This window comes from Saccostrea echinata, unplaced genomic scaffold (assembly GCF_033153115.1).
Source record: "Saccostrea echinata isolate AGI-Se365-2 ecotype Australia unplaced genomic scaffold, CSIRO_AGI_Sech_v1 ptg000014l, whole genome shotgun sequence".
NCBI classification, from domain to species: Eukaryota; Metazoa; Mollusca; class Bivalvia; order Ostreida; family Ostreidae; genus Saccostrea; species Saccostrea echinata.
Genome location: NW_026889763.1, coordinates 10,573,938 through 10,596,165, shown reverse-complemented (window position 1 = coordinate 10,596,165; position 22,228 = coordinate 10,573,938). Strand labels below are relative to the sequence as shown.

The window sequence follows — 22,228 nt, the reverse complement described above, 5'->3', positions numbered from 1 at the left end:
TTCGCTTATAAAGGGCTATGATGTTGATGGTGAATAAATATTCCGTCTTATTGGAAGTAAGTTGAATGCAAAAACAATTTATTTTGCCTGCAGTCGCCCGTATCTAAAAAATATATTTGCACCATTACGGATATGCAGTGGAATTGTAGCCCTCTCCTGAAAATATCAGATTAAAAAAATCGAAGAGGGCTACATTATTGCAGCTAGTACTTCTTCAGAGCATCATACGTGAGTGTTATCCCCCATGCAATGGACTTTACACTTTCTAAATTGTAGGATGACATCAGACGCTTCTGTAAAGAAGCAGTGAGTCTGCAATAAATTGGTTTCTTATGATTAAAACAAAACAGTGTAATCTGATTTGATTCATTAAATTTCCTAACCATATGAAAATAAACATTTCACAAAAATATAAGTATAGCACTTTAGTGATAATCAAGTAAAGATGAAATCTTGGGAGGGATGATTATGATTATGTAATTCCCTTTTCTTTCTCTATCGTTCCTTCTATCTTTCTTTCATCTCTCTCTCGCTCTTAAAATTTTTTTTTACATGTATTTATATATAAGCTTGAAACTGCAAATGCATTGACGTTACGCACGGTGTTGGTGACGCTTTGAATTGATTTTCCTTCTAATGAGAATATCGGCATGCATTACTCTATAATTGTGTAAATAAATAATACCTCTTGAGTACTTTGCTTCAAAATAAATTAGAAAATCTTTTGAAACTCGGAAATATGTCATTATTTTTTATTTTATCTACATTAAGATATTAATACCTTTGATATTTATGCATAGACACACATGTAGACTGGTAACGTTTGAGGCATATACTCAAAATTGTAATATATATATGAGCGATTTATAAAATTGTAATATTGATAGTTTTTATATCAGTCGGCGGGAAAAAGCATCGTCTTTATGACATCATAAGTAATTTGACGTAAAAATCGTTAGATCTGAGTGGTTACGCCCTTTAACGCATGAAGATAGAAGGTAGACTTCGGAAAAAAAAGAGGGGATAAATTCAAAGTTTGATCAGGTAAGGGTGTTTATGGAGATGTGTTGTATATTTTTAAAGTACTGGAAATTTGATTTACAAAAATATCTATCAAAAACAGATGCTTACAAGAGTTCTTGAAAAATTTTAGGTTCATTTTTAAATCCTTTTCAAACGTTTTAGCATTTATTTGAAACTCATATCATATAAAACCCCTATGTCACGTTATGTTTTTTTTTTTTAAACATTGTGATTCCATATAACCCTTACTGTTTGATTTTTTTAGTCCGTCGTATAAATTTCAGAAAAAATATGCAATTTAATTCTGAAAGGAGTGTATCAAGGATCTGCTTAAACATTATTTTATGAATTTCAATGCATAAAAATAGCTCATGTGGAATTTCGCATGTTTTTACTTGTCCGTCACAGGAAATCTTTCACGGTTTCATGGCGTCTCATAATATAAACTAGCCCTATTTAGTCCAAGTTTATAAGACTTATTTATATTTCAATTCCTATTATTTTACTCATGGTCTATAATCTCCTACTATGCTTTTTATTAATTGGTTCCAAAACGTTTTTTGTCTCAAAATATGATACGAAATTCTAACTGAATCTCTGTCTACTCAAATTTCCTCGACAGTGTTTCTAATGTTTTTTCTGTGATTTTAAATGCTATGGTACCGAACTCGTACTCTTTGAAAACAATTATTTCAAACACTTGATAAGTTTTCAAAAAAACTCTTTATTCTCTAAAAATTATACCCATATTAGACTTTCCTGTTCCTTTGTTTTGCAACAGAAATGATATTCAATGAATTAATGAAGAAGTTTAATTGTTCTACTAATTTGTCTATCTACAGGATTTTGACGTGATCTGCACTTATGACGTCTCGCGACAAAAAAGCGCAGATGTTCACGGTTTAGATTCACCTTAATTAAGACACATCAACACATTCATTGTTAAACCCAGAAAATTGTAAATGGAGGGGATGCACAAAATGAAAGGGGGAGGGGGGTAGAGGGAATTCACAACCTGACTGCTTAGACAGTTTTTACAGTCTACATCCCATTTACATTTCCTTTTTCTCTTTGGGAGACATGGGAAAGTTTTAAGACTTACAATTCATCAGTACATACTAATTTTTATGAAGGCTTTTGTTCATTTCTCAAGTGTAGTTTTGTCTGCAAAAAGATGGAGGTGGTGGTCGTGGGTGGGTGGGGGGTTCTGACCACTCCTCTGGATCCGCCCTTGGAATGACGCACATGTTACGTATACAGTATGATTATAAACAGATAACGATATGGGACAAACTTTAAATTTTAAAAAATCGGAACAATACGTGGTATGCATATTTTTTTTTTATATTGCCAATTACCGTCGGCAAATTGAATTCAAATACCGAAAATTTCTGCTATCTAAATCAAATATGAATTTGATTACATTAGATATAAATGTATGTTTTTGCTGAATTGTGGCAAATGAACAGTTTATAAGGGGTTATTGTATACAGTTGTCATAGACAATATGAAGGGAGCGAATCAAAGAAATACATGTATAGCTTTCATTAAAAGGTAATCAATTTAAAACAACAATATATTATGCATACCAGCGCAATTTTTCATGTCGACAAAACTAAGGCCTATATACTAATTCTTCAGTGTGTTTTAAGAAAAAGAAATGGTGTTATCAATGTTGAATTGCTAGCAACGCTCCCGTCCCGTTCGATTCAGTACGATATACAGAGATGCAGAATCGGCTTTAAAAAGTTTAGGGAGGGGGGTAAAAAGTATCAAATTAAGACAATTTTTAGGACAGAAAAATTCGACGAGAACAAAAAATGTTTTGGAAATAAAGTATATTATTATCATTCAAAAACATGCATTAGTAAAGGGAAGAAAATAGTTTCTCTCTCTCTTTTATTCAGTCTTTTACATTAAAATATTTCGGGGTGAAGTCTCCTCAGAGACCCCATTTTAATCCGCGACAGGTGTGCCTACGGCTCTTTGGATTGGATAGCATAGATATTATACATTAAAATTAAGGATTACATTTTTTTTTTTAAAAGAATTAAAAAAAAAAGAATAAAAAACCCCTTATTTTTTTTTTAAACATATTTGGTAAATTTAATCTTCTTGGCTCTAAACAAAATTGATCTAAAAGTATTCCTTATTTTTCCCCTTGTTGGGGGGTGGGGTAATCTTAAATGATATTGTTTCACATGTACCTAAAAGAGGACCCCCAGCCATTATGTTGTCTATGAAACATTCAATAATAAATTCAAATTTCATTCCTTATTGGATGACATATGTATAGATATATTGTATGATAACTATTTTTATCGTTCCTTAATATATTAGTTTACATATAAATTATAAAATTTGTATCATATATTGGTACAGGTATGTCAAATTGCTCAACGATCAAAGAAAAGAGAGAGGAAATACGCAGAGAACAAAAGAGAAAATGGAAACAAAAACAAAAATTATTGAGACCAGCAAAGGAGTTGTCTCAATCTATAGCTGCTGTAAAGAAGAGGCAGCAGAGAGAGAGGCTTGCTCGGAAAAAAGAGGAAGAACGTGAAAAAAGACAACAAGCTACAGAAAGAAAGCGGAAAAGTAGGGCAGTCCTTAAGAGTAAACAGATTCAAGAGAAATTAAAGAAGGAAGAAGAACGCAAGAAAAACACAGAGAAACAAAGACGATGGCGAGAAAAGAAAAAAATACTCAAGCAACACAATCTTCCGCTCACACAAGAGGAACAACAAATATTTCAAAATAAAATGAGCAAATCCCGTGCAATAAGAAAGTTAAAGGAAGCTCTTCCTAGGACACCTCTAAAACGTATTGCAACTGTAAAGGCGTACTTGTCCTCAAAGAAATCACCCACGGTTAAGGAACTACAGCGTAGAAAGGTTGTACCATCACCGGAAGAACGCAAAGAATTGGAAATGAATGAATCGGTTATACAGGATGTGAAATCTTTCTTGAATTCGGTGAAATTTAAGAGGAGTGATAAGTCGCGGGAAGTCGTCGACATTCTAGCTGCATCTGTATCAGGACCATTAGTTCAAAAATCTAGGGCCAAAGTTGACCTTGCGAGAAAACTCGGAATGCCAGTTAGAAGGATCTCAAAGGGTGTTCGAATCCGACAACGAGTTTTGCATTCAGAACAATCATCCTTTGAGTTTACAAAAAGGAAAACAAGGTCAGATAAACTAACTGAAGAAGTTCAAAAAACAGTATATGATTTTTGGTGTCTACCTGAAAATTCGCGGCACACTGGAAATAAAACTGATGTCAAGCGTGTCCGAATAGGTCCAAAAACTTACTGTAGCCATGCTATTCAAATTCTAGAAAAAACACAGAGTGAACTGTTCATGTCTTTTAACCAACATTATCCTGAAATTCAGATTTCACAGAGAACATTTGAAAAATGTAAGCCATATTTTGTCCGATCTGCAAGGAAAAAGGATAGAACAACATGCTGCTGCAGGTATCATCTAGAGAGCAAGTTTTTGTTCAACGCTTTCAAGGCACGTAGAAATCAGTTGGCAAACGATGGGTTGCTGGACGAAAACACATTTAAGGTTTACAAAACAATTTCGGAATTATGTGAAGATACGATGTGCCATACGGAGGATGGAAATTTACATTTGAAAGACTGTTTAGAAAGAAGCTGTGAAAAATGCGGTGTTCATTTGCTGAGATTTTGTGACGCTGAATTAGATATGTGTGACGATTCGCCAGATGTAAACTGGAAAAAATTCGAGTATGTTGACATCAAAACAAAAAATGGCACCAAGAAGAAACTGACATTGGTAGACAAAATAACAAAGTCCGGTGAGATGATAAAGTATTTTAAGAAGGTGTTGGGGTTTTTCCCAGGTCATCATTTCAGGGCCAAATGGCAAACGGATCAGCTGAAAAATCTTGCCGAAAACTTACCGGAAAACGAATGTTTAACAGTTCATGATTTCTCGGAAAACTACCGATGTAGTGAGCAGATTGAAATCCAGTCAAACTATTTTCAACGAACTGAGGTTTCCATTCACATTTCACTGATTTATAGACATGCTATTTTAGAAGTTGACGGTGTATCGAGCACCCCCGATGACCCTTATATTATTTGTGAACATTTTTTTCTTATTTCTCCTGACGAAAAGCACGACCATCATTTTGTTAAATGTGTTCAGAAATTGATATCTGAATATTTGCAGTCCATCAATTATCCGCTCTCTACAATGCATGAGTTTTGTGACGGATGTCAAAGCCAATATAAAAGCAGGAACTGTTTGGGAAATCTCGTTCATTCCGTTGACGAGCTTGGATATCAGAAAATGATACGAAATTATTTTGAAAGTAGCCATGGTAAAGGACCACAGGATGCAGCGGGAGGTTTACTTAAGAACCAAGCTGATATGGCTGTTATCCGCGGGAAAGCTCAAATAAGATCTGCGCTTGATTTATTTAATTTTGCAGAGGCTAATCTCAGGACACCGCGATCTCATGCCTGCAAAAGAAGAATATTTCGATATATTGAAGAAATCCCGAGGTTTGAAGAGAACTTTCAGCCAATTAAAGGAATTCGAGCCGTACATCGAGCAGAAACATCTAAAGACGGGAAAATCATATTACGTAATATGTCGTGTTACTGCGACAGTTGTCTAGAAGGGGAAAAGTGTGAAAATTTACCTCAAGTTGGACTTTCCAAAGAAATGAAAATGAAGTCGAATAGCGAATCTACACATCAGGATCCTGACATTTCTGAGGAAGAATATACCGAGGCAGAAACACTCTCAGATTTTATTACTGAAGGAACAGTGTTTGCTGTTCTGTGCACAGGGGATGACGACAATGACTTTTATCTTTTACAAGCCACATCAAAGAGCAAAACTCTACGGAAAGCCAAAACAGACAAGTGGGGTGGATCGTTTGTTGCAGGGTCAACAGTCATCCACGGAAAATATTTTGCTAAAAAGGAAAACTCAATCTTGGACTATAAGCTAATAAAACGCCCAGTAGCCATGGTTCCAAGTGCATCTGTACTGTTTATATGCCAAAATGTATCTATACAAAACGAAATTCTTCACCTAACCGAAGAGGAAAATGAAGATATCCTGGAATGCGTCGATTTGTGCGTGTTAACACACTAAATTGATATTAAATGGCATCTAAATATTTTTTAGAATTGATTTCAAACCTGTATTTTTAACAAATTTAAAGAAAGTTAATTAATACGGTAAAGAACAGTTTTGCCTGTTTTTGACATGAACGTTTTTCACGCTACATAATAAACATATTCACTCATTAAACTTCCAGTTTCTTTTCATTTTATTTTATTTTATTTTTTTACTTTTAACATAGAAATGGATTTAAGGGAACTCTAAATTCTAATGAAAACGTTTTTTTTTACTTTGAGATCTTTTATATAAACGTGTAGATACTTCAATTTCAACAAGGGTACTAGTACCTAGCTACAACATTCACCAAGAAAAAATATATAAAGATGTTTAAAGAAAATGAAGTATTCGCTCATGTTTACGTACATGCAATTAATGTATTCAGGGGTTTTTTGGTCAATATTACTTTCATTTTATTTCAAATTGTGTCATTTACTGAAGATTTCCATTTATTCCAACTTACATAAAAGGGCAGATCACTTTAAATTCATAAAACATATGGATTAGAACTCTTCAGTATGCAGTTAAACCTTTATGAAAGTTTTACTAAGTCGCTGATTGATATGAGTAATTTTTACGTCCCGTTTACGTGACGTTAAACGTCATTTATAACGTTACCAAATGTGACACCAACACCGTGCGTAACGTCACTACCGTTTATGCTTAAGATTTAGCTCTGCTCCAAAGTTGGAGGCAGTTATCCTATTTTTCCTCATGACTGCCCACATTGGATTTGTTCACTGCATTTTCGTTGCCTCTGCAGTGTTCCTGATAATCTCATCTGACAGAATCATTGCACGGTGTAACCAAGCAAGTGGAACATCTGCGTGTATAAACTCTGGATTGGTCAAAAGATCCTCTATAATAGGAGGAGGAGGATCTGGCACCTGTGGCTCTGGTTGCAGAATCCATTCCATAGCTAAAATATTAAAAACAATTTGTTGATGATGTAAATATTTCTTAAATCTTCAGATGGTACATGACAAGAATATCTGAATCATGAAGCAGGTGAGGCTAAACATAAAAAGAAGTTTTTATAGTAGCATTCCTACAAACATTACAATAACCAATATTATTACTTGTATTAAAAAATACAAGTACAAGACAAATACAGTACATGTGCTGAAATGTACATATACATAACAAAACAAATAACCAAACCACAACTAAATACATTAAATGTTCCAATTTATACCAATAAATCTGTCATGTCTGGCCAATACCTGATGAAGGAAATTTCTGTCCATATCATCAAATGGCCTGTCTAATGCTCTATTCTTTTCATTAAAAACAAACAGAGAGAATGATCCCAAAATAGCTATGAGAATATGTGGCATGTTGAGGTGTGCATTGTGACTGAAGGATCCTAAATTAGAATTTTATGTGCCTAAATCTACGATTTTTACCTGTATTCTGGGTGACTTGTAGGAAACAACTCATCCATAGTTTTAGTATTTCTTTTTATGGATGTATTGGGATTTTTGAGCCACCCATACTTTACGTCTGTTTTGCTAACAGAGCTAATGAGAATAAAAACAGCAGTGATTCCAACAAAAAATATGCACAGATTAGAAAAAGATGAACTGTTACTGTTTTTGTATACAATGCTCAAATATACATGTAATCAGAAGATTATTTAGGACAGGCCCTCATCACACTTGGTCCATTGAACATCATCACATTAAAATTCTATTTACACTATCTACATTATAATTTACTGAGGAAAACATTTTCAAATTAATCTCATTTTACAATATGAGACGAGAACGAGACTTACAGTCCCTATTATCAGCTCACAATGAGTATGAAAATCGGCTATGGATCTGATGTACAGTAGAAACATGTTTAATTTGTCGTGATAATTAAACAGGGGTTAATTGTTTTCCTCAAAAGCAAAATATGTGTTCACCTGTACTATGTATTAATGGTATCCTTTGTTGATTTTTTTTTGGTTAAATTTATGCCCCCCTCACCCCCCCCCCTTAGAAGAAGGGATGGCATATTGCTTTGCTGCTGTCGATCGGTCGGTCTGTCTGTCCACCAACAGTTTCCGTTCATTTTCTTAGCAGAGGTTGCACATACTGACATAAAATTTGGTATACAGATTTATTATAAGAATATATAGGTCAAGTTTTGTTTTGGGTACGTTCGAGCGATTTTTGACAGAGTTATGCCTCTCGGACTTAGAAAAATTCCAATTATTTGCAGTTTCCATTCATTTTCTTTGCAGAGGTTGCACGTACTGAAATGAAATTTGGTATACATATTCATCATTAAATATCTAGGTCAATTTTTGACAGAGTTATGCCCCTTGGACTTAGAAAATTTTCAATTATTTGGGAGGGGGGAGGGTATAAATGTTTCACAAACATCTCTTGTTTACATTGTATTTTAGCATTACTTTTTCTTTTTTCGCTGTCGTTTGATCTGCCGATATGATCTTTGCTTTGTTCTTTGCATGATTAAAAATATATTTATTAATCAAAAATCTGAAATAGGATATGAAAGATAAAAATATGATTATTTCCTGAAATAAAAGGGATCTGAAAAGTTATTCATGACATAAATATAAATGTACCTCCAACTTATACTCATAGTTCCCTTTCTAAGGAAGAAATTCTTCAAAATCATATGTCAGTTTTGAATATTTTCAATATTCCAAACAACCAAAATGAATTTGAATTACCATATTTATATTGGATTCCGAAACTTCATAAAAATCCTTACAAACAAAGATACATAGCGGGTTCCAGTAAATGTTCAACCAAGCCTCTATCTTTACTCCTCACTAAGATATTAACAGTGGTGAAGGAGAAACTTCAAGAGTACTGTGCAACAATATATTCGAGAAGTGGTGTAAATCAGATGTGGATACTTAAAAATTCCAAGGAACTTTTGGAAAATTTGAAATCACAAGATTTTACCAAAATCAACAGCTTAAAAACTTTCGACTTTTCAACTTTGTACACAACCATTCCCCACGATAAATTAAAGACCAGGCTTTTTGATATCATTGACAGCTGCTTTTTCAATAAAAATGGAACTCGTAAATATACTTACCTTGTCATTGGTCATTTGCAAAATTATTTTGTTAAAAAACATTCTGATTGTTCACACAAGTACTCTGAAGTTGACATTAAAAAGATGCTTGAGTTTCTGATTGACAATATCTATGTGGTTTTTGGAGACCAGGTCTTCCAACAATCTATTGGAATTCCCATGGGTACCAATTATCAGCAGACATTTTTTTGTATTCACACAGTCTGACACATCTGTTTCATATTTGGATATTTTACTTGAAAAAGACGTTAATGGTAATCTAGCAACCAAGCTTTATGATAAACGTGATGACTTTAACTTTTCAATCGTCAACTTCCCTTACTTATGCAGCAATATACCTTCATCACCTGCATACGGGGTATATATCTCTCAGTTGATTCGATACGCAAGAGCATGCTCTACGTATGTACAATTTCTAAAACGAGGTAAATTATTGACAAATAAGTTGAAACAAGAATATCAGCTGTCTCGTTTAAAGTCATCATTTCGTAAGTTCTATGGTCGATACAATGACCTTGTCAGCAAATACAATTTATCATTGAATGAAATGCTGACTGACGTTTTTCACACTAATTGTTAGGTCATTATTTACACACTGAATTGTCGACGGATTTTTCCGTTATTTCCCGATCATGACAAGGAGCACACGGCGGGTGTGACCGGTCGGCAGGGGATGCTCACTCCTCCATGGCACCTGATCCCACCTCTGATGTTTGGAGGTCCGTGTTTGCTCTGCTCCTATTTTGTATTGATTAATGGACTTTTGAGCTTGAATACTGTTCGTTATCTCCATATATTTCATTTTAAGAACATTCCCATTGTCGGATACTCATGGTTGATGTCGTCCCAAGTTACTTATCATCCGTGGGCATACTCGTAGAAAACTAATATGCGCGGGTCATTTGATTGGCTGCTGCACAGAATCGCGATGACATATCAAAGAGTCACAGTTTACGTTACGTACGTATATTCGGAAATGACAATCACTTTTTCGTATTTAACACACCGATTGCAAACAAATCCACTCGCCAGTGCATTTTGCAGTTTGAGAAAGGAAACTCTTTATTATTCCTGAATGGTATTTTATGCCAGTGACATGTTCGACGTGTCTTTTTTTCGTTTTAAAACAAAATTCGCATGTTTTAACGGTGTCACGATATTATAATAAATATCAAACTTATAGACGTATTTTCAAAATTGAGAAGTTCCAACTTTCTGATTGGTTGCCTATAATCGACGAATTTGCATAATAAACGACCTCACGATATTTCAGCGAGTTTGCCCACGGGTGATGAGTAAAAGACGACATCACCCATGGGTATCCGACGATAAAATATTCTGTTCAAGACAATATATTTTTGTAGCTCTATATGTAATATATTGTCATCATTTACGTGAGTTTTAAACAAAACTGCGGTAATAAATAACAATTCATGACTATATTCTTCATAAGAAAATCAACTTCGTATAATGGACATTAGGCTGTCCAAAGTTAGTTCTATGTTTAACGTCACCTAAAATTCAAAACTTAAGAGGGAGGGAAGAAAAAGTTTATAAAAATCCCCAAATTTGGTTTGAAATACATATTTAATCATATTAATCTATTCAGTACCAAAAAATATTCTGTTGAGTAATGGACATTTGCGAAATATCGAACAGTGGAGCTCAGACTACATACCTCAGACTTAAAAAAAGAGAACATCTCACAGTGTGAAATTTATAAATAACTTTTTTCCCCCAAGTTTTGCAATGATATCTCCACATTTGCACTGAACTATTCGTTTCATTCGCAAATTTCTTTGACATGTATAACTAAAACCAATTACGGAAAATGTATTTTACTTGAATATTTCAGTCAAACTCCTCAGAATCAAAAATGCTGGGAGCCTGAAGTAGTTACAAATGGGAACTTTTTTTTTAGTAATAAAAGCATTGTGCGCTTCTTGGTTTTCCGTGACCAAGGAGAGTAAGGGTTTTTTTCTACCTCTCCTACTAGCCTCGTTTCTCCTTTTTTGAGTAGATGAAGCTATGTGGATTTTCGATGATCCACTAGCGTGAGAAGTACTAGTGGAAGATGAAAGAATACACTCTTGGATTTTGCACACATTGCTCTTCTGCAGACAAACTTGAGCTCAAATTTTGAACAGCGATGTTTCGATGATCGTTCTTCACAGCTTCTGTCCCTATAGCCATGCTCCGTATTTTTAAAATTAATTTACGGTTTAAAAAAAACATTTTTTTTAATGCAAAATATCGTGTGTATTTTTGTACATGTGTGTACGGTGGGTGTTGAACTTTTTTTGTAACAATTTCAACCAAAAATTCAATTTTAGGTCACTCAGGTGACTATTGCTATCCGTTTTTGCCCGTCGTCGTGAGTTTTGAATATTCAACTTCAAACAAAAATTGTGAATTTCATGGTCCCTGCCCCCCCCCCCCCCCCCGGGGCCCGAGGGGTGGGGCTAATACTACCAAAATTGATGCAATCTTTAAAAATCTTCTTCTTTTCTCCTGGACATCAAGCAGTCAAACTTTTGGCATGATTGTAATTAGCATAGGGCCCCCCCATCAAAATACGAAATTCATGGCCCCAGGGTCAGGGGTTCTGGTGCTAGGGTGGGGGTATAAAGATCATAAAGTGAAAGTGTATTATTTCCTTGAAAATCTTCTCTGCTCCTGGGTATTATTGAAACAATCTAAGTCCATGGTTAAGATAAGCATTTGATGCCTTTTCAAAAATTGTGAATTTCATGGCCCCTGGCCTAGGGGCTCTGGTGTTAGGGTGGTGCTCTATTGATTATATAGTGAAAATGCATTAATTCTTTGAAATTCTTCTTCTCTGCTCCTGGATATTATTAAAACAGACAAAGTGCATGGTCATGATGAGCATTGATGCCTTTTCCAAAATTGTGAATTTCATGGCCCCCTGGGTCAGGGGTTCTGGTGTTAGGGCGGGGCTCCATTGATAATATAGTGAAAATGCATTAACTCTTTGAAAATCTTTTTCTCTGCTCCTGGGTATTATTTAAACAAACCAAGTCCATGGTCATGATAAGCATTTGATGCCTTTTCCAAAATTGTGAATTTCATGGCCCCTGGGTAAGGGTTTTTGGTGGTAGGGCGGGGCTCCATGAAAATGCATTAACTCTTTACCCCTTTCGCTGTTTGTGACGTAATGGTAGCATTACATTTATCAATTTTTGATGACGTTATCCTTTTCCCCGCAGCGCACTTGCGATTACGTGCAGAAAAGACGCGATTCCGAATGTAGAGTTTACGGTGTGTATGTAGCATTTTTCATTGTAAAATATGTTCATTATTGCAAATCATTGTCGTAATTTGCGCATCCATTTGTAACTTGAATTCAAATATTTTTAATGGTCATTTTATCCTGTTTATTTTGTTTATATCATTCTTTTGTGTGGATGGTGTTATACATTTGTAATAAAATATCATAGCTTTGTACTTTATTAATAAGCTTATTAACTCTAAAACATTGCTCGAAATATTTGTTAAATTACCCAACTGGGTTCCATTTTCTGTACTGATATTGAAGTGAGAGACAACCTCATTTTCGTAGCCCCCCCCCCTCCCCTTTATTTCTTCGGTCACATGCCCATCAGTTTATCGAAACTTACAAAATTTTCTGGTAAATAAGAAAAGAAATGAGACGAGAAGCGTAACCACTCTTAAAGATTTTCATAACAGTTAACTTATATAATATTGACAGGAAAAAGTTACAAACTAGTGTTTGTAACTTATAAAAAGTATGTGAAAGTTTCATTTGAATTACTTTTAATATTTTACTGGACAATAGTAATTAACTAAAAGCAGTAAATTTATTTGATCTGATATCTTTACTCCTATACATGTACATGTCCGCTACAATAAGAAAAAGAGCACGTTAAAAAACCGTGAAATAAAGAAACGCACTTTTTATCTTAAAGTGGACCTTGCATAAAGCACATCGAAATGCAGCATTTTTCTTTCTTAGTTATGGACATAAAACATTTTTTTTAAACGATATGATCGTTTAGAAGAGAATCGTAAAACTAGTGGGACGAAGAGGTCGGTACTCGGTAGTATTTTTAAGTAGTGTCGGAAGTATTCGGAAGTATTCCGATTAGTTGTTGAGGAAATCGGGCCTTTTGTAAGTTATATATATTTTTTCCTTGGACTTGGAACGGTTTCTATTTTAAAAATGCATTAATGGTACTTGCATATATCGAGAAATATAGAGAGTATTTCAACCATTTTTGTTAGGCATGTCAGCAGAATACATTTTGCCATCGTAGTCAGACTTCTATTGCATGATGATTTTTTTTTAAATTTAAACATCAAACATGTATGCGTATTTATATTGAATTCAGTCAAACGCACACAACAAAGCCAAATTAAATAAAATCGAAAAATGATATACATGTATATATTAAAATTAATTTATCTGACATTATTCAGGATCTACCTGGTTTTACATGTAGTGCGTAGTGGATACAGATTTTTCAATACCTGATTTTGTGACTGCACCGTTACCCCTATTAACATATTAATATACAATTTAAAACAAATAAATACATTTCTTTGATTTAATTATTTTGTTTGTTTACGTTTTATACAATTTTAACAGAAAAAAGTTCATGTTGATAAGACAGAATAAAAGAATGTCTCAATAATTTCCAAACAGCCCTCCTTCTTAGATAGCAGTTGATCGAAAATGTTTAACACCCCCCCCCCCCGCTTCTCCGAGCGCAAGGAACGAACTTTCAATCGCCTAAATGCATTAATTCTAATATATAGGGGTGAAGCAGGAGTGGTTAACTATACATTTAGAGAGCGGCTGTCAAATATGTCAAATCGCCATCTTGCCTGTGCAAGACATATACATGCAGCTTGTGGATGAATACCAACAGACGGCGTCGTCCCCCTCTGGATAGTTTTGACAGAATACATTATTTTGTCTAGAGCTTTGTATAATATTCTATTTCTAGTGTATGCAATGTATACATACAGGAACCAATGTAGATTTTTTAAATCACATTTTGTACATGTGGAAGCGGTTGATAAGTGAATAGGTACATGTATGTGATATACTGACATACTATCAATGTACTCAAAGTCGGATCAAGGATTTCCGAGTATATTTCCAAGGGAGTCTATACCCACTTATTCAACTAAGAATTTTGTTGAGACATAAATTTATAAATGACATGTGTCCATGCATATGCTTATGTTTTCTAAAAAAAAAAAAAATGGATGGATATAACTTTATTCTTTTCTTTGTTTTTCTTTTTTCGATTATTTCACGATGTGTAGATTTAATTGCTCTGAAAATAAAGGGGGGGGGGGTGTCGAGCAGCCCTACCCCCTTCCTATAGATTTGCACAAAGTAGTCTTTCAACTTTTAGTACATTTAGGTATTAAGTGGATTCATTATCATCACTTTTTTGATGCAAAAGTGTTTGTTTATACAAAAAAGGAAAATATGTTGACCAAAAAAAAAAAAAAAAAAAAAAAAAAAAAAAAAAAATCCAGAGCATTTGTCCCCGTTTGGTTTGTAGACATTGCCTATGCTCTTTGTAATATTGCTCATGATTGGACGGATTCTAAATGAAGGTTCACCGGAAACATCTATGATCTAGCACTTTGTGTGTGTGTGTTGTGGGGGGGGGGGGGGGTTGTCAAAAAATTAATATAGATTGACAGACAAACAAACAAGTATAATTATAAAGATATCTGTATAATTTTATAATGATGGCAGATCAAAACTTTCAATGCATTTTCAATTCAATTTAACTTGAACATTGACCAGTTCTAAGACCAGTCTATTATTTTGTATCCTTACGCTTTTACTGTATTTCATCAAGCCCTGCTTTGAAAAAATATCAAACAAGTATCTAGTGTACTAGCAATCAAATTTTCCTGAGTACCTTATTTTTGCTTATATACTTTGAAAATCAAAATGTCAATCAAAGTTATTAAAGTGCAACACTCGTTCTCTCTCTCTCTCGGTTTTTTTTTTTCAATGTTTAAAACATTAATCTAAATTAAAAACATTTACTTTCTCTTTCAATAATTTTCATTTGTTTCTGTTTTCTGTATGTATGTGCGCATGTATTCCGTGTGATTTACATTTACTGTGGAAGGCGGGAAAAATGTTTCAGGTTGTATTTTTACGAATACATGTATTTGAATCAAACAAGAAAATCAGAATAAGGTAAAACAAAGAGTTATTTTATTATTGTAATCCTTTTTCGTCACATGCTGCAATACGAATACAACACACAAGTACTTCTGTCGTAATTTTATTGGTTCCCACTGTCATTTTCATCAAAACAGTAACTCAAAAAAATCATTTTTCTAATTTAGTAAATTCTGGATATAGGTCCCCACCTCCCACAAAAATGGAGCTCATCCACACCTAAAACAGATTCCATACCAGTGGTTCCGATGGTGTGTCTTTAGAGTCAATAAAAAGGCTTTCGTAACATGACTCTCCCCCAAAGTATCGTCAAAAAAATCGGGCCACTGGGACATATTAAAATAGAGAAATTTATTCTTCTTCTCAAAATAGTTTAGAATAAAATTACAAAATTTATTACCGAATCATTCAGTATCGAAATAATCAAAACTTTACGCATTATTAGAGGAGAAAACGTCATAAATGAAAAGTGCGTTAAAAGTGCGTGATTGCGGGGTAAAGGTATATGCGTTAAAATGCGTGACAACAGTATATGCGTTAAAATGCGTGACTGCGGGGAAGGGGGTTAATTCTTTGAAAATCTTCTCTGCTCCTGGGTATTTTTTAAACAAATTAAGTGCATCTTTATGATAAGCATTGATTCGTTTTCCATAATTGTGAATTACATGGCCCCTGGCCTAAGGGCGGGACTGTATTGATTGTTTAGTGAAAATACATTACTTCTTTGACAATCTTCTTCTCTGCTCCTGGGTATTATTTAATTAGAACTAAGTCCATGGTTATAAGAATTGATGCTTTTTTCCAAAATTGTGAAATTCATGGCCCATGGCTTAGGGGCTCTGTGTTAGGGCGGGGCTCTATTGATTATTTATTGAAAGTTCATTAATTCTTTGAAAATCTTCTCTGCTCCCGGGTATCATTTTAGCAAACTAAGTGCATGGTTATGATAAGCATTTGATGCCTTTTCCAAAATTGTGAATTTCATGGCCCCAGGGTTCGATAGGGAGGGGGGCTTTAATGATAATATAAAGAAAAAGCATAATTTCTTTGAAAATATTCTTTTCTGCTCCTGGTTATAAAGCAAAGAAACTAAGTGTATAGTTATGATGAACAAGAGTGCTTTTTTCAGAATTGTGAGTTTCATGGCACCTAAGTCCGATGTTCTGGTGTAAGGGTGGGGCTCTTTTGATAATAAAGTGAAAATAATAATGTTAAATAATCCTGACTGCTCCTTTGTGTTGAGCAGATAAACAAAGAGCATAGTTATGATGAACAATTGTGCTACTTACAATTTTTTTTAAAACTTGTAGTCCCAAAGTTTTGGTGTTTCACGGGGGGGGGGGGGGGGGCGCTATGTCGATAATATAGTGTAAATGTGTTAATTCTTTGAAAATCTTCAACAAGATGCATAGTTATGATGATGGTGGTACCTTACCAAATTTGTGAATTTGATGCCCCTGGGACATGGGTTTTAGTGTTAGGGTAGGGCTATGTGGAATCTGTAGTAAAAATGCATTATTTCTTTGAAAATCTTCTCTGCTCCTTGGCATATCAAAGGCAAACAAAATGAAAGAAAAAGTGAGCAAGCTCACATACCTCACGCTTCCCCCTTTGACAATGCAACGCGTAATGAATGGCACAGTGCATTTTAAATACACAGTATAATTCAAAAAGGGGCATTTCTTGCAAAAAATCACATCAAAGCTTTTTGCATATAAGGACATTCAAATCTTTGTGTGTTGCAAATTTAATTTGGCTGAAGTTTCTAGATAAATAATGGAATCAAAATTTCTTGGTAATATACAAATCTATACATTATGTCTGAAATACCTACAAAGTTTCAGGAAATCCAGTGCAGGAGTTATGCTGACAAACTGTTATTTAAATTCCTCAGTGATTTCGATTTGTTAATGAATGTAAGTCCATGTCCAACACATGACAATTTACACAATTAAATAATTGATGGAAACAAAGTTATGTTGTAGTCATATGAATTTGTTTATACACTGTACTTATGAATTTATTTAAAGCAAAGCACCAATTTAAAAGGGGGGATCGAACTATCCAAGATTTGGTGTGTGTATGTGTTAAATCATACTGTACTATGAAATTATGTAAGGCAAAACACCAATTTGAAAGGAGGGGTGAGAACTATCCAAGATTTTGTTTGTGTATGTGTGTTAAATCATTAATATTTTGATCTCAAAATCAATAGGGGTCTTTAAAGGTCATAAAATATTTCACATAAAATTTCATTACAAAAGCTGATTTCAGTGGATTTCCTTATTACCTAGCTGGAAACTTTCTTCAGTAATAGGCAAAACTCTTAGGGCAAAAATACCGGAATCGGAATTCCCTGGTAATATGCACATCTACACACTGTGTACTAAATATCTGCAAAGTCTGACCAAATTCTGTGCAGCGGTTTAAGAAGCATTGCGCTGACAAACTTCATCTCTATATTCAAGATATGGCCAAAAATCTAGGTCGAAAAGTTCCGAAATTCCCAGAAAAATAATGGAATCGGAATTTCCTGGTAATATGCACATCTACACACTGTGTACTAAATATCTACAAAGTTTGACCAAATTCTGTGCAGCGGTTTAGGAAGAGTTGCGCTGACAGACTGTTCACCTCTATATTCAAGATATGGCCAAAAATCTAGGTCGAAAAGTTCCGAAATTCCCAGAAAATAATGGAATCGTAATTTACTGGTAATATGCACATCTACACATTGTGTCCTAAATATATGCAAAGTTTGACGAAATTCTGTGCAGCGGATTATGAGGAGTTGCGCTGACAAAAAAAAAAAAAAAAACAGGACTGATGACGGACGGGTCAAAACATTATACCCCCCCCCCGCAACTTGTTGCGTGGGGTATAATAAAAGTTTTAATAAGCAAGGATATTTTTACCAGATTTCTGAACATCAGGACCACTTGGTCAAGTGTTCTGGTCCTGGCCAGAGCTCTATTAATTTGTATTCAACTGAGAGAAGTTATCCCCCTTTGCCATTCACTTTTGATAACTGTAAATAATGTATTTGAAAGTTAATAGAATAAGAGAGTTATGCAAAAAAATTTATTGAATAATACAAAAAGTACTTTCATTGTTTTAATGATCAGGTAGACTTGTAAGTAATAAATAAATAAAAATGAGACAAAAATATCTTATTAAATGTTCTTCAAAGACCAAAAGAGGCCATTGTGAGAGGTCACTATATGGTGTTAAAAGTAGTTCAGAAGGACTAATAGTTTGGTAATAGTCTGCATGGTGATAGTGATAAATGGGGGATAGATTAGAATTTAATTTATGAGTTGTTACTGAATACTAGACTAATTATTTCATTGATCCTGATCATTCTTTCTCTTACTTTTGGGCAACAAAGCTTCATCTATCAGTTTATTTTATACTCTATGGATCCTCTAAATTGTTGTATAATACTCAGGTGACCGTTAAGGCCCTTGGAACTCTTGTTTAAATTAACTGATGGTTGCATTTTTAATGGCACTGTCAAGACATGCCAGAATTTGTGACAGTTCAGTTAACATCCTGCTTTGATTGATTGATTATATGTTGTTTTACGTCTCATTCGAGAATTTTTCACTCATATAGAGACGTCACCATATACCGGTGAAGGGCTTCAAATTTTGACCTTTACTCGGCACTCGGGGCCATTGAGCAGTGAGGGATCTTTATCGTGCCAACGCCTGCCGTGACACGGGGCCTCGGTTTTTAAGGTCTTATCCGAAAGACCCGCAACTTTCACTCCAAAGTGCCGAGCGCATGGCGAAGGAACAGTTGCTACCTATTTTTTTATCGACTTAGGTCTGTCGCGGCCGAGATTCGAACTCACGACCTCTCGATCACGGAGCGAGCGCTCTACCGACTGAGCTACTGTGAACGGTCAATCTGCTTTGATAATTGATGCAGATTATCAATTGCATCCTGTATTGTTACCCAGGAACAAGGATGAACTTGATATGCCCTGAACAAAACAATTTCTTTGACCAGCTTCTTTCTTGACGCAGCGCGGTAAACGAGAATCGAACCTGGGCCTCCCGAACTCCATACAATTAAAGTCATGATTGAAATGCACTTAAGACATGCCTAGTCGAATATCAGGCAATTCATTTTCATCCCTGTCCTTATTCAGATAAAATGTTCCACACGATTTGAGAGCAGAAAATAACTCGTGATGTGTGAACGGTTGGTGGTACTGGTTTGTGACAGTCTAATACAAAAGCTTGTTTCAATACTATTCATTCGTTGAGAGAGATAGAAAAGGGGGGTTCTATGTAACAGAAGTCCTGTAAAACGAGATGACTATCTTTTTTCTTAAGATTTTTTTCTTTGATTGTACCAAACAGAATTCGCCAAAAGTTTGAAAAACGTTGCAACATGCTGGAACAAAACAATGCATATCGAATTTAAAATGAATGATGAATTTCAAATATGACCTTGAGCTATTTAAAAAATTTCGTCAATTTGGAAAAGGGCGCGACCTTAATTCAAGAGCAATTTATTTAAGGGGGCCGACTGGGGTTTTCATTGCGCAATACTTCGCGCAGCATAGTAAAATAAAGCGTATTTACTCTTTGAAAGCAACTATTTTTACATAATTTATAAAAATTAACAAATTTAGGAATTTCTCAGGTTTAAAAAATTTAATTAGTTTTTGAATAACTGATTTCTAAACGATTTTTCAAATGATGGGTAGACAGACGTCGTAATAGTGTGTTTTTGACGTTATGAATAACCAAATTTCTTTAAGCGGGGTCATTAATTATGCCATAAAATAAAAAGTATAAAACATATGCTCTTGAAATTTTAAATATAGCAAATTGAGAATCTAGCAATCATTTTTATAACTTTTTATGTAAATCTGTGGTATATGTCATGTTTTGTTGTACTCCATAAAAACAGGAAAAATATCATGAATTTTGACATTTTGAGATGCCCCCTCTGGAAACCAGACGGTAGAATTTTGTGTTTCTTGCCCAAAATGTACAATATAGTATTATCCATCAAATAATGTAATTTGAGCAAAAAGTCTATAGAAGTATTTGTATAATTTTCTCCTAAGTGAGAAAAAAATGGTATTTTCCTATATAATCCTATAGTAAATGTACCTGTATTTTGAGATGTTCCTTAAAAAATAACCAGACGAAAGATTTTCACTAAACTTGGCATATATACTGAAGTCAATGTAAGGTACATATAGTATAAAATTAAAGAGTTTCTCTGTAGTAGTTTTCACACAATAAAACCCCAGTCGGCTCCCTTAAACAAAGAAGAGGAAGATGCTTGTCCAAATCCTCGACTTCTGTTACCAAAGGTATCCTCCTTCTTACTTTTACATGAATTGTTTTAGGACTCTCAGATTCTTTCTCTTTTATAAATTGATTTTGATGGTGCTAGGGGGGAGTAAAGCTCGTATTTGGCTCCCTCTCCCCACCGTAGATTGGCCCCACGGTAAAATGGACAAATATGTTGGTAAATGGACTACGAACAACCGTGGAGTCAGTCTGAATTATTTGAACGTTCTGTTATTTCCGTCTTCTCTCTTGATATGTTAAACATTGATAAAATGCTTAGGAGGAAGATTGAAGAATTAGTATTATCAATGTTTCAAATCACATTTCGTCTACAGTTTGAGCAGTGACGGAATGGGCGATGTAATCTTCTTAAGTTCCTGCAGATTTGCTGTATTTCTCGACTATTTCTTTATTCGGTTCCAGGTTCTTGTTCAGATTCGACTGTGTGACGAAGTTGATTTTTTTTGTATATACCGTTTTAATTTTGGTTTTAACGGGTTTCCTTACTATTGAGGTTGTTTTGCTACTGGTATATAAAGGGACCGGTTTTGTCGGAGTGGTCAGATCAAGTTTGGTGTCCGGTAGAGTGACCAGCCGGAGGTGTGCCACGTTTGCTTTATCCCCTGCATGATTATACAAGTGGCGAATATATTTCGGTGAGATATAGCACCGAATTTAACGGGTAGCCATATAACTTGTAAGGCGGACTATTGCAGCGTGTGTATGCAGTTCTAGCCGTGCGTAAGGTGCTGAGAGAATATTGTGCACATAGAAGACGGGCTGAGGGTCAGTTGACGACTGTTATAAGCGTTTGAGGTCAGTGGGGAGCGTTGGATGGAGGGCCAGTCGTGTCATGTCCAATCGTCGATGCTGAACAGGAACCGATGTTGGATAGCCGCAGTGGGAGGCGATAGACCCGGGGCTACGGTTAAAGCAACTACCACGTGGTGACGAGAGAACGGTGCAGGACTTAGACGTTCCTAGATGAGTGCTAATGGCGGATGCACGTGTGGTGTGACTTCCGGTGAACGTTTATAAGCAGTTGTGATATAGTAACTATTGAGTAACTTTCAGCCGTTTAAGAAAAGGAAATTATTTTTTGAAGTATATATAATTATTTGCTAAAATTATTTGAGCTTTTTCGGAATATTATTTTAAGTCAGTTTTGGTGAATTTTTCATCTGATATAATATCTGATACTAACCGAATCAGAACTGTATTTGTTAATAGTGAAACTATGTAAAGTATCAGAATTTGTAATAACTGACTTAAAAGTTTATATTTATTTCATTTTCGGTGTGTGAGCCTGTATGTGAGAGTGAGTGAGCGACATAGAATTTATTTTTTTTGTTGTTGTTAATAAATTTGTTTGTTTATTCTGATTGATATTGATTTCCTTCTCAACTCTACAAAATCCAAAAAGAACTCATTACAGACTGTCTTTCCCAGACTCTTTATTTTTAATT

The 22,228-nt window shown here is 34.7% G+C and overlaps 1 long non-coding RNA gene across 1 annotated transcript; it reads right to left on the bottom strand.

The window, feature by feature from the left end:
* Positions 1–232: 232 nt before the first annotated feature.
* LOC133187213 (uncharacterized) lies at positions 233–7,701 on the bottom strand. The gene is made up of 3 exons (XR_009721147.1): positions 7,592–7,701; positions 6,840–7,104; positions 233–312 (listed from the first exon to the last, which is right to left on the bottom strand). It is a non-coding gene; the product is annotated as an uncharacterized LOC133187213 (long non-coding RNA).
* Between the last annotated feature and the right edge of the window lie 14,527 nt (positions 7,702–22,228).